Source organism: Aulonocara sp. 'chitande type north' Nkhata Bay, linkage group LG7 (assembly GCF_057382095.1).
Source record: "Aulonocara sp. 'chitande type north' Nkhata Bay isolate Kocher_YH1m ecotype deep benthic linkage group LG7, A_spYH_male_GT1.1, whole genome shotgun sequence".
NCBI classification, from domain to species: Eukaryota; Metazoa; Chordata; class Actinopteri; order Cichliformes; family Cichlidae; genus Aulonocara; species Aulonocara sp. 'chitande type north' Nkhata Bay.
The window spans coordinates 40690125-40704212 of NC_141350.1; the positions used below are offsets into that span (position 1 = coordinate 40690125).

General features: G+C 36.9%; 1 pseudogene across 1 annotated transcript; it reads right to left on the minus strand.

Annotated features, from left to right (window-relative positions):
- Positions 1 to 313: 313 nt before the first annotated feature.
- LOC147325736 (uncharacterized) lies at positions 314 to 2551 on the minus strand (annotated as a pseudogene). The gene is made up of 4 exons (XR_015130583.1): positions 2040 to 2551; positions 1730 to 1882; positions 1360 to 1443; positions 314 to 1253 (listed from the first exon to the last, which is right to left on the minus strand). The product of XR_015130583.1 is annotated as an uncharacterized LOC147325736 (transcript).
- Positions 2552 to 14088: the final 11537 nt, after the last annotated feature.

Here is a 14088-nt window from a genome sequence, read left to right on the forward strand (position 1 = left end):
TATCGAAGTCGATGTTCTTTACGGTGTCCTCCGGCAGTTTGATGTACTAATATTAATCTATTATCATAATATAAATGTATTGCATAATGTCAATATATTTTAATGTTTAACACCAACTTATTTTTATTTGCCAGTGGTACGCAATGATATTATGTAATGTAAACACATTGCAATTATGTTCCTGCAACACAAATTATGGCTTTAAATCCTACTTAATTTTTTCAATTGAAATATTAACTGATTATTATTGACAAAAAAGGCAAAGACTGTGAGTGCTACTGAACAATTCACCTTTATTAAACTGTAACAGCAGTGAAAGCAGCAATTCTGCCATGAACAAGTCCAAAATCGCATCCATATAAACTTGTTAACACATTTTTAAAGATAGCCTGCAGAAATAACTAAAAGAAAAAGTTAGTTTGAGAATATATTTGCAAATATTTCACAAAAAACTGACCTCAGCAGCAAATAAAAGAAAGTGCTTATAGATGATCCCGTCATCTCTTACATATAACATTTGTATTAATTACACAATTGAAAATGTAAACTAAATTAAGACTACCTGAAAAAAAGCAACACGCTTTTATGAATAAACAGATTTACCCAAATATAACTTGTGTGTTATTTGACAACAGTTTCAGCTTCTGTACATGTATTTACCTGTATAAGATTTCAACTAAGTTGAGCCTTAAATGACATTGTTACATAACTAATACCAAACACCTACATGAATTTTAATCTTCATTTTAAACATGTAAGCAGGACATTAAGGTTGACTTAGAACATATTGCTAAAAATCGTCAGTAGAAATTTCTTACAACATGATACCAAAAGGAAAAATTATCCTGCATTGCAGTCACACGAGGGGAAAGCAATAAAAACATAAGCAGTATAACGTTACTGAACACAAAATGAAAAACTGCAAAGAATTGCAGAAGTGCAGTCTTTGACTTTTCAATGAAACAGATGGTTTTTGAAAGCAAGAACTTTAGAGAGTTTAGCTCCATCCAGTTCCATGAAAACCTTCTGGAAAACGTCAAAGTTGTAGCGAAGGTCAGCAGGGTAGGCAAGGTTTAATGCATACATTAGTCCAAATAGCATTATCACAGCAAATGCTACATTATCCAAAGTCTTCGCCACCCTGATGCCTGCAAGGACAACTCTTGTTCATCTGCTGAAGCTTGCTCTTTAAGAAGATAAATTCAAACAGTGGTGTCTTCAACAGTCTCACTGATGGCACGTTCTTCCATGCCCTGTAAAAAAGAAGCCATGTTAGTCATTTCCAAGTAAGTAATATGACACACTGTGGAAAGTCCAAAAAGAAAAAGAAAAAAAAAAAAAAAAACGACAAGTACATACCACATACTCCTGGATAAGCATGCCAGGGTCTTCACCCATGTAGATACACACTCCCTTGACACACTCAGCATCAACATCTTCACACTGAAATGAAATGTATGTAATTAGCATCTTCATTCAGCTCTTGTCCTTCATTTAAGTTTTAATAGTGTACTTTACATGAATGTTTTTAAAGTAAAGGCACACAAATTAATAATAGGTTTACTGGCAATTAATAATAAGTTGACAAAGTGAAGGTTAAAAAAACAAGCAGATGTAAAAATACAAAATGAGAGAATTTATCATGGGAAAACATTTGAAATCTTCCACAATTGTAAAATTTCATCCAAAGAGGATCATGTTAAGTGAATGTTGAGGCTTTATCACTTACATTATCCATTTATGCCACAATTCTTTTCAGTATTAGTCCAAGCTCTCCTCTTCTGTTGACCAACTTCACCAGGTTGTCCAAGTGGAGATCCAGCTGAGCCAGGAACTTTGTTTGAGGGGGGATAGTGGCAATTCTCTTAAACTCAGCGTTGATCTGAAAACATGAGCACAGAGAAATGAGCTTCAAAGGTTTAATACCTAGAAGAAGGCCTCAATCACTCATGCTGAAGAAATGGGCTGTCAAATAACAACTGTGCCTTAACCATTTTAGGCTAATACCACAAGAACACCGTGTATGAGGCAAACCTTACCTCATGGAAATCAAATAGAGCAGGCCATCTTGCCATGAAAGCCTCCACCATTGGTGCATCACGAACAACTTCATGTCTTCTGTATGAAAAAGTCTTTTCCATCTTGAGTTTCACCAACTCTGTTACTCTTTTTTATATCCATGTGGTGGGCTTTGACATGTCAATAGCTTTAAGAGTCCCCTTGTCTGCTACTTCTGAAACTGAGGTAAGGTTAAGAAACTCATTCCCAAACAAGGAATCCATAAACTGAAGTCTGAAACTGCCCTGAAGACAACACTGTCTCTTGACTTCAACGATGAGATCCTCAGTTGATTCAGGCACTCCATTAGAGAGTGAGCCTTCGACAGGTTCCGTCAGCCAAAACAGTCTTTAGGACCATAGGACTCCCCATAGGACTCTGTAGGAAAAAAAGAATTAAATATCAGACATTCAGAAAGAATCATTTCAGTTTAGTTTTCATAAAGCTATCCATACCCAATACTCAAAGTTATAAAGATCAGACATAAAAAAGAAGAATTTATCTAATGAAATACATGCGACTGAACCTATTACACTTATATGAACACCTTTTATTTCTATATGCCTTTTTAAAGTCACAATGTGGACTGATCCAATCTCATAGTCAACCAATGGACAAGTATCAAGGAGTTCACAGAGCGAAGCGAGAGTGAATATTCTTGTGGATACTGGGCGGAGCTCAAAAGCTCTGTCGTGCTCTCTGTACCAGCCACCAAGCTCTCTGACAATGTAGAATATGCTGTGGTACAATGCAGATATGGTTTTTCAGTATTCTGGCAATCCACCTGCTGCCCTTTGGGCCAGTACCATTCCATTTCTATAAGTTATGCCCTTTAATGTCACACACTGTGCAAGGTTGACCTCTAGAATGTCAGGGAATATGTACCTAATGACTTAAGCTATCTCCTCTTTAAGCAAATCCACTAGAAAGGCCGATACAGCTGAGCCCTCTAATTCAGACTTGCCAAGAGATGGGGAGTTTAGATGGTAAGCTATCATCATCTGATGTTTTGACTTCTGTAATCATAAAGGTAAAAATTCCACCATCACAAAAAACATTAATTTTAATTGAAGAAAGGTATTCCAGTCCAGAAGAGCATCAATGGTTTCTTTAAAGTACCAATCTTTCCCTCATTTATACATAATGTTTTGAGAAGCAGCTCACATATGTTCTACACAAACTAGAAAAAAAGAGGGGGGGAAAGGGTCCTAATTTGTTTTGGGCCGATGTTGGAAAATTCACAATACATCACTTAATAAGACATAGTCTGTTGAACAAACTTATCTCCTTGTAGATATCTGCTGTATTATTTGGGCATGACCGATAGAATAGTCAAGTAAGTGACACTTCACCTAAAACAATGACTAAATGGAAAAATGATTTGGCATTTATGGGTACAGGTTCTCAAACCCACGTCTAAGGTGGCAGGATCCTTATTATAACTTGAGTGCATGTCATCAGCAATAATTAAGGTATGGCACTGTGGCCCTCCCAGCTTCTGAAACTCTGACGGTTACAGCCAGACTAATTACCCACTGTAGCCATGGCTAGCACGAGTAACACAAACACTATTGCGCTCTCTCAGTGACGTTTTAACTTGCTAAGCCATCAAAAACGTCAGTGCTCTCTGTCACATGCATAAATTCCATATCTGACCGACAACAGCTGCTTTCTCCCGACTATGTGCAATTCGTTAATATTTTTCAGCTTTAGCCACAAAGCTAATACCAACTTTAGCTAGCACTGTAAAAACAACATGTAGATGCATTACAGATTACGTTTCATATAGCATGCACTACAACAATTCTGTGAAAACGTACCCAACTAAAACAAATGTATTTAAATTACTTACCTTCTCACTATGACTGACTCAGTGCCAAAGGTTGCATGCGGCTGAACAGTCTTCCAGAATCTGGCGGTCACTTGCGCTGTCCTTAAATTATGTTGTTGTCTTATTGGATAAGGTAGGTCTTATTATCCAATCACATTTAGTTGTTGTCTTTGAATATATTGCATCATTTCCGGTTGTGGTCAAACATGATTACAATGGTTTTAGTATTCTAATTTAGTCACTTTAAATCAATGCAAGAAAAATGAGTAGTCTCAGTATTGTTTATAATCAAGTAACTGGTACTTTATTTAATCATGTAAATAAGAGAAACAGGAGAGGCTTGTGTAGCATTAACTAAATTCATTTGTGCAAATTCAAAAGCCTGCCAATTCCCATTTTTTCAGTGTACTGTACATATAGTAACTACTTATCCATCCATTAACCATTTATTCTATAATCTATTCCAACATCTCTGCACTCTACACCATTGCACATCCATTATCTGTGTCATGTTGTCAGTATTGTCTGCTGTCTATGTTTGTCTGTCCATAGCTGGAGCCTAATTCCTCATATGTATACACATACTTGGTCAATAAAGCTGATTCTGATTCTAATGGGATTTGGATACCTTGGAAAACATACCCATTAAAAGTACATGCACAGCAAGTCAATCAATCTTCCTTTCCAAAGACCTCTAAAAAGTGTCTCACCTCCTCTGTTTTAGCTTTCTGGCAATTATACAGCTGAAATTAAAGGCTTCACTGCTGGCCTATGTGAGAGGGGGGTTTTGTCTTGTTTTGTTTGTTTTATTTTTTTCATCTCTATTGAGCTGGGGTAGGAAGGTTGATGGCTGTTTCATGCTCAAATAAGTAATTATGTGAAGAACAAAATGGGCAATCTCAGAATTTTGAAAAAAAAAAACCAGCATTCTTCTTTAGACAGACAAATTTAGTAGCTAGGGATAAAGGTGCATTTAATAGATGCTGCCACATACCATTACATGCATATATATATGCAGCATGCACTGAAAAAAGTCTAACATGCAGTCATTCATTCAATCTAATAAGTGCCATTCAAAACAGAATAAAATCATTGATTTGATTGTGAAACCCTTTCTTTTTGCATTTTAAAATACCACTTTTGATTTGGATGAAACTAAATATCTGTACAAAGGACACAACGCAAAGTTTTTGATTTCTCTCAAAACATATATTTCTTTTCATGTTGAACAGATAATATCTTTAATTTGAGTCAAAGTGATTTGCACTTGAACACGCCCACCAGAAATAGACCGGGACCCATTTTTATTCTGCATGGCTGCTGGAAACATCATGTCACATCTTTGATTAATTTCATCTGAAAATAAACGTAAGTAAAGCCAAGTGTGTTACAAAAGCTTTTATAATTTGTATTGCCAAAATTGCAGAAAATAACCCCATTTAAGCTGGGTCGACAGCCACCCCTAATTTTTGCATGATTGTAGCTGCTAGCTATAAGCTAGCTAGCTATCCTGCGCAACGTTAGAACTGGTTACCAGAAACCGACCATCACAGTCGGGAATACAAGTTAGTATACTGGTAAAAAACGGCTTTTTGCCTAACTAGCTAGCGTTACCACGATGCATCGGTGGTGGATAAAGCTCGCCAGCATAAGTTCATAGTTCATAACATTCATAGTATAACTCCGTGCTCCGCTTCGTTTGAATTTTTCTGGTGAGCTCGCGGTTTCTAGACACAAGCTTGTGTTTGTGCGCGCACGTTTGTCTCTGTCTCTCTTCATATAAATATCTGTGTGTTATGTGTGTGTACACCGAGCGCAAAAGATAATTATTAATGTGCATGATTTAGAGACAGAAATAACACGCCAGCATATAAGATCAATGACATAAGACTAATTCCCTCAATTGACTTTCAGGCGCGGCTCGGAAAAATGTGCATTTTCTGAAGAAATTGTAATTTTAACAGCAAAAAATTGACCCTATGCCAAACTTAGTCGCTAATGGCTGGTCTGTAGACTGTTTGGTATGTCATGTTACGTATTTCTTGGTTTTTCTATGTAATGTGTTTTATAGAGAAGTAACATTATTCTTTTTTTTCTGTATGCTTTCAGAACCACAGATCGCTCCATCCATTCCATGGCTGAAGCATACATTTTCATTTAATCTGAACAGGTATCATTTTGCATTTACACTACACATCCTTTTTAAACATTTCATAATAATCTAGACTCTCCCTCATTATCCTCTCATTCACCTTGCTGATGTGTTGAGGACTTGATAAAAGAATACATGGTATGTCCATATCTGTTCTGTCTCTACATGAGATGCAGTCTCTTGATGTAAATTTGACAACTCTGCTATTAAATGCAGTGATTAATGTAGGACAGCAACGATTAATCAACTCATCAAGTTAATATCTTAGGGTTCTGTATTGTTTTCTTTTTTTTTCTTGGGCTTTGTGGAACATTTATGAAAATGTTCCACCATTGATTTAATTTAATGATTATGCAATTCACAATCTGATTAGTCAAATAATTGTTCTAATAGTCTGTGACCAAACAACTATCAAAATAGTAGTTTATTATGGTCAAAGATTTATCAGGTGTGCCAGACTTCAGTTCTTCACTTGTACATTTTGTTCCATAGTTTACCTCAAGATATCCCAGAAAGATGAAGCTGAGGAAGAGCTGCAGAGTACCACCATGGCACTCTTCGTCTTCAGGGACAACTCAAGCCTCCTACATCAGCCTCGAGACATCGGGATAATCATTGATGGTGTGGAAGTCCTGAATGAGTTGCCTTCTGTGGCAGCTGGAGTGGCAATGATCTTTGGACTCTGTTATGCTCTTAATATGGAATATCCACGAGGATTCAGGTTCACCTTTGAGGCTCTTCAAAAGATTATGATGGAGCTTGACTTTAACAAGATGACCTCTAAGATTCGCAAACTTAATTGTGAACTTAACACTGCACAGTAGTGTGTTTGCATGCATGTGTGCATGTGTGCTTGGTTATTTTGCTTGGTTGGCCTGCAGTGGTATTCTACATTCAAAATTTATAAGAACACCCATTTGAAAGGGAGATTTAAGTTGATTTCATTGATACATGTGTAGATTTTTTTTTTTTTTTTACATTGTACAGGCACAGTGCACATATAAACATTTTTGAGTACTTGCAAATTGGTTTAAAAAGAGTTTTTATAATGGTTTTATGCCAGTTTTAGACAGGTTGCAGGTTTTATACTGGTTTTCAAAAGATTGCAGGTTTTATAAAACAAACATTTCTCTAATCATTTCTGCCGTAGCACTAAATCTGTATATTACTAATCCTCTCTATTGATTATAGTTAAAATGGTTTGGAACAATAAATAATTTTGAAATAATTGGTTGGCCAACTGTCTTGTTTTTTATAGGAAATGCAGAGCATTTTTGAACTGAAATAAAATGAAATGTAAAAAATATAGTTTGAATATATGTAAATCAATTACCTGGCTTCAACACAAACATATTAGTTCATGTTAATTTGGTTCGATGTGAATACATTAGGTTGGTTAAATTTCAATATATTAGCTTGGTTCAATAATTAAAATATGGTTCTATGTAAAAAAATCAATTTGGATCAATGCAAAATTTAACGTTTCAGTCAAGTCTAGTAATATTGTTTATATCAACATAAAAGTATCAGGTCATATCAAGTGACTCAATTTGGATTCTATAAAGCCAAATATTTTGGATGTGACAACTGGACATCATTTTTTTTAATTTGAATAGGGTTATTCTTTTTACAGTGTGTACACCCATAAATGCACAGGAACATCTGGTCCTCCAAGATCATAATCCTCGGATGCTGGATGTATTGTACAAGTATCCCATTCTTCACTGTGATGCTTCTCATTTGTGAGACATTCATGAGGTATGGACCATCTTTAGATCCGCTCTGCGCTCTTCCTGTGTTCGTATATGCATTGCCCACAGGCATGCAGGAATTCAGCAGCCTTTATCCATTTTTCTGGCCTTGGCTCTGCTGGCATTACTCTGACTCACCCTGCTTCCTGTTGCTGTGATCACTGAGCTCTGATCAAATCCCTTTATCCGCTGTCCTCAAGTGAATCCAAAGCCTGAAATTTCATCTACTTATAAACGCCAAATGTATTTGTGTGATTAAGCAAAGAGTGGACAACCAGAGCCATGACCAGTTGTTTTCTTAACTGTGCTTTCTTTCTTTTTCTTTCTGTTCTATTTGTTGTTCCTTTAAAAATCATATTTAAAGACTCCAATCAATCTCTTTAGTGATTAAAACAGTTTTCAGAGCAAATATAAGTGCATAAAATTTATGTTTATAATGTGGAAATCACTTATGATGAGCTAACATATTCTGAACTATATTACTGTATATGAACCATTTTAAAGACTAGCAAGTCCTTCTTTTCATATCTCATATTAAGTGTTGTGATTTAGCTCCTTTTCCATTCTGAAAATTACAGTTTTTCAGGCTTTCTACATTTATTTGAACCAGGGTGCATTTACAAAATGACCATGCGCAATATTACTTCAGATACTGCAATGTACACACTCTGTTATCAAATAAAGGCACTCTGTTTAATTGACAGCACTGACTGATTTGTGTTTTGTGTTGAACATTGATTCCTTCGGGGGCTGTTAGTGCAGGATAGAAACATCTTCTTGGTTAGCATAAATCTCATTAAGTATTTCTACAACATCAGCAAACAGCAACAAACCTGCTCCTGTCCTAAAAGCTCTACATCGTGTTGTTGCCGGCTAACCATGAGAGTGTCAGCTGGCATCACAGGCACATAAAAATCCTCAGTCCGTTCAGTGTCTTCATGCTGTTTGCTTATTGCTTCATCTAAAACTCAGGGTTTCTCAAGGGCAATCAATATTAAAGGAGGTTGTGCCTTAGTAAACGTAAGGACACTTGCTCACTTTGTTTATTTTCTGAGATTCTTTGATCCAGCTATGCTCCGCAGTCCATCTAAACAAGCAAACAGAAGTCGGTGAAGGAACAAAACTGCAACTGATCTTTTAAAATGTTGATGGCAACATAATAAGACCTCAGGGAGTTATGGAGTTCTAAGGAAAACTGAAAATGATTTTCTGTTAAATATTTGCAAATTAGGCTTTTCCCAAGCTTTGACTCTTTTCTTGAAGTGTGTTCAAATGGGATCTCAGTTGGATTGTTGCAAATTATGAACAACAGAAAGTATTTCTCGTGCTTAATGATATTGCTTGTAAAAACCTGTATCTGGGGAAATAATACATGCAGACAGGTAAGAGGATATGGTGGTGCTGTTATACGGTGGGGGCATTTTTGTGGCATGGTTATGGAACACTGCAAAATGAGAATGAATTTCTTGTATCACTTTATCTTGCTATCTTGGTGTTTTTGTGTGTGTTTTTTTACAGGATGTGGCTGGAACTATCAGTATGGCATGAGTGGGTCACTGAATGGACTGGTGAGTATGAAAAATATGTTAATCCAAAGCCTTCCTTGACACCATATTTCGACTGAGTTGATTACCACTGAGATTTTGGACCAATACTAGATTTCAAAACACCAAATTAGGGAATGTCTTGGAATAATGCCAGGTCCTCCTTGTAGCAAGAGTTCAAGAGACTTGCAAAATCAATGTCAAGGCATTTTGAAGATGTTCAGGCAGGATTTAATTTGCCACTTGTCTGTAAAATACTCACAAGCCAAAATGGTATACACACTTGCACACAGCTTCCTTCTATGTCTCTATCCAGCTACAAGAGGTTTGTAATGGTGTACAGTAATATAATAACATAGCCAGCATAAATTCAAGAGGAAGAAGACACAAGCTCCTTTAAATAGTGTACAAGGTCACTGAGGAAGTGATGGAAAGAAAAATGTACTATTCTATATGTTATGCAATAAATCATGAAGCCCTTACAAGGTGAGACTTTTTTTTTCTTGAGGGGACAGGGCTGAGAGCAGTCTACATTTGTATTCCATTACAGTACTTTTACACCCCATGAAAAGTCTTTTTATTCCCTTAAATCAATCATAAAACTTTTTTTTATTTACTGATATTGCCTTTTGCTCTATTCTTTCCATTGTGTGAGTATAGTTTCAGCCAACTTAAAAGCAATAACTGCATTCAATAAGTTGGTCCGTTATTATGTTATATTGCAGAGTACTGCAAGCAAATGTGATTGACTAAAACATGAATCTGAAGCAACACAAAAAAGTATTGTGCGGCAATGAAAGGAAAGTGCCGCTTTAAAAATCGATGAAAACTGTCTAAGACTGCAGTTATATTTACTCACAAGGACTTTATCAATGCAAGGAAGTCCTATTCAAATTAAGATTATTGTTTCACAAGATCTCCTCAAAACAAGCCTTTAAAAAATCACCACAGAGATCCGGGGGTAAAGGATTTAGACCTCTGAATGTTATCAATAACATTAAGATAACGGTGCACAGGGCTTATTGATGGGTCAGCCCCGCAGAGGAGTTCCTTCTGGCTGCATTTGAAATATTTGCTGTGTACCCTAGACAGCTGCTTTGAGCACACATTCTGATTGCAACGGGTTGAAAAGGTCCTTCAGTCGGCCCCCTGGTCAATAACTTGACGCAGTAATCTGTCTAGATCTGAGGCAACCGAGGGAAATGATCCAAACACCTGACCTGTGCATCTGTCCCCAGAGTGAGATGTCCAGACTCATTGTCACAATCTCCAACACTGTTTAAACGTCTTCATTTGGTCTACAGTCCTCCAAATCTGATTCAGCATCCTAGGGAAGATTCCAATTTTTAATACATATATGTAATAAATATAACCACCAGCTGATGGCACCAAGCAGAATGGCAATGGAAGGATGTATACCATAAGTTGTAACTTGTCAAAATTTGCCAGGTCTGGTTTCCAGTAACTTATTAACTGTAATAAATCCATGTTTTGTGAAAAAATGACAGCTATGAAAAGACTCATCATCAACCAATTTGGGCAGCACTAATGTCAAGCATTGCCAAGCTTTAACATGGGCAATTTAAAAGCCCAGTGCTTGCTTGTTTTTAGCACCCTGAGGCATGGCTGTCTAAAATGGCATTAGATTCTGGCAGGTATGTTGGTTGTCGTGATTGAACAGAAGAAATTTAATTTCTCCTCCATAGAAATTCGTTAAAGAGGAAGCAATATCCGACTGAAGATTGAAACATAGTCTATCGAGGCAACAATTCTGTCACATGATTAAACACAAGACTTTGACATTGGTAACAGGGTTGTGTCTTGGATTGAATGTGTTTGTCTGCCCTTAACAAATTGCTAGTTTCCTAGACAATGATTCCCTCAGAAAAATGTTTTCCATCGCTGCTTTATAAGCATTTGTCTGTATTTAATGGCAGGAAATTAAATCTTTAAGTAAAGCAAAAAGTTAGCGTACAGTAATCGGGCAGCACTGTGTCCTTTGTGTGCCTTTTAATAGCATGTGTTTACCAATAGAAGAAAGTTTTTTCTACTTTTCTGCTGGTCTGGTGTCTTCTTAAATGTTCACAAAAAGAGAACTCACTGGTATTTGGGAGTTTATTAAAAGATAAAGTCTATAGTTCGTGCCAAGTACATTAGAAAAACATTGATTCACCAAGCACCTCTTGAGGATCACCTGTCCACATGTTTATTTATAAATAAATTCAATCAGAAAAATCACGCCAGCAGTGCAGTACATAAACTAACACAGATGCATGGCATTAGCTAAAGCCAGTGTTTGAATCCAACTTCAGCTCTTAGTGAATTTAACCATGGTGCGATTCTTGGTGCCAGATGGTCCAGTCTGAATATATTTTAAAACTGTTGTTCAAGGAGTTTACTCAATAAAGTGAAAAAACTCTAAAAGAAAAAGGGTGGAAAATGGCGACACTGTGGAACAGAAATGCTATTTTTATGAGAGATATTCAAGGAGAATGGCCAGACTGTTTGGCAGCCTAAAAGGCAACAGTAACTCAGATAAATACTCTTTATAATAGTGATGAGCAGAAAAACATCTCAAAATGCACAGCATGTCCAGCCTTAAATCCAAATGGGCAACAACAGCAGAAGATCGTTTTGGATTCCACTCTTTAAGCCAATAACTGAAATGTGAGGCTGCAGTGGGCTGACTCGCTAAAAATGGGCTGATGAATCTTCTGCTGAGGCATGCAGATGGTGGGTTCAGCATTTGGCATCACCAGCATGAATCCATGGACCCAACCTGCATTGTGTGAACAGTCCAGGCTTGTGGTACTAATATAAAGATGTGGGGGGATTTGTTCTTGGCACACTTGGGGAGCCCTAATGTAAAGTAATGATTTTAATAATGTAGCCTGCTTGACTGTTGAGCAGTCATCTTAATCTGATCTAATGACAATGATAGTGTACTACAAGGCATCTAACGCAATCTAAGGAGCTTGAAAAGAAAGTGACTGCACTTCTTTAGGTTTGGGGAAGACATTTCACCTCTCATCCAAGAGGCTTCTTCAGTTCTAAAACCAAATTGTGGATCGTCCCAGGTATTTCAACCCTAGTGGGGGTTGTGCATTAAGAAGAAGAAAGAACAATGAAACACTGTGCAGTTTGTACATCTATTATATTCTTTTTAGCAGTTAGGTCAGGTTTATTTATATAGCACATTTGCAACAGCTCATGCTGCACAAAGTGCTTTACCAAATAAAATGCAGCTAAAATAAGTAAATGCACAACAATGATGCAATAAAAATATATAAAAAAGAATAATACAATAGACAGTAAAAACAACTAAAGCAACAATGACTAAGGCTGTTTAAATAAAGTGTTTGGGGCAAACGTGTACTATAAGCCAGTCCATAAAAATGTGTCTTCAGTAAAGGCTTAAAATGTTCCAGTGTTTGTGCAGATCTAATATTTGGAGGCAGACTATTCAGGAGTCTGGGACCTGCCACAGAGAAGGCTCTGTCGTCACGAGATTTAAGTTTAGACTGTGGAATAGATAACATTAGTTTTGAACTGAAGCTTATTGTTCTTTCTGGAGCATAAATAAATAGGAGCTCAGATAGGTAAGATGGGGCTTGACAATTTAGTGATTTAAAAACAAAAAATACAACTTTTAATTGGATCCTGTAAGTAACAGGAAGCCAGTGTACGGAGGCCAACACTGGGATTATATGCTCCTTCCCATTTCACACCAGTCAGTAGACAAACAGCTGCAACTGAAGACAATAAATAGAGGGCTTGTCCAAACAAAACTACAGGGGATTACAGTAGTCCAATCTTCAAGTAATGAACAGATGAATAACAAGTTCAAAGAAACTAGCTGGAAGGTATGGCTTTACCTTGGCTAGCTGTCTCAGGTGAAAAAAGCTAGACTGGACTACTGCACTCACCTGCCTACACAGCTTAAAGGAACCATCAAGGTACACACTGAGGGTTTTAACATTTGTCTTACAATGAGAGGATAAAGGGCCCAGAGCACTGTCAATGTATTTGCTAATAGAACAATTTCTGTTTTGCTTTCATTTAATTTTAAATGGTTTAAGGACATCCACTGTTTAACGTCTTCAAGGCAACGTAATCACTGCTAAAATGAGTCTGGCCCTGTCTGTGCTTTTAAAGGCAAATAAACCTGCAAGTCATCTGCAAAACAGTGAAATTAAAGGTTATACTGTGGAAAAAATAGACCCCAGTGGCAACATATACAGTGCAAACAAGGCTGGACCCAAAATTGAGCCTTGAGGTACACCATAACTAAGAGTGGCTATTTTTGAGATGTAGATACCCATGTTCACAAAAAAAGTCCTTTTTACTTTCATTTTCAATTAAGTAACATGGTAAATTTGACAGGCTTGTAATAAGATAATATGCTTATTATTCATCTTTGTAATATTGTGGCTCCATACTATAGGAGTTTATACATTTGAACAATAAGCAAACATTTTCTTTGGGGTGGTGCCAGAAAGGGCATCTGTACGGTGGCCCTGAGAGGTTAAATGCACTGAAACCAAGAGGGTTTCAGGAAAGGGAAATAGAAACATTCTGCCAAGGCACACAAATCACAATGGAAGTTGAGTAAAGCAGAACAGAAGAAGAAAAACAAAGAGCTCACAAAACACCACAGAAGTGATCTAGGTGAGACGATAGCATGACAGAACAGCTGTGAAGCTGACTACCCAGACAACACCATCCATCAGCATTTGCTCATTAGTGAGGCAT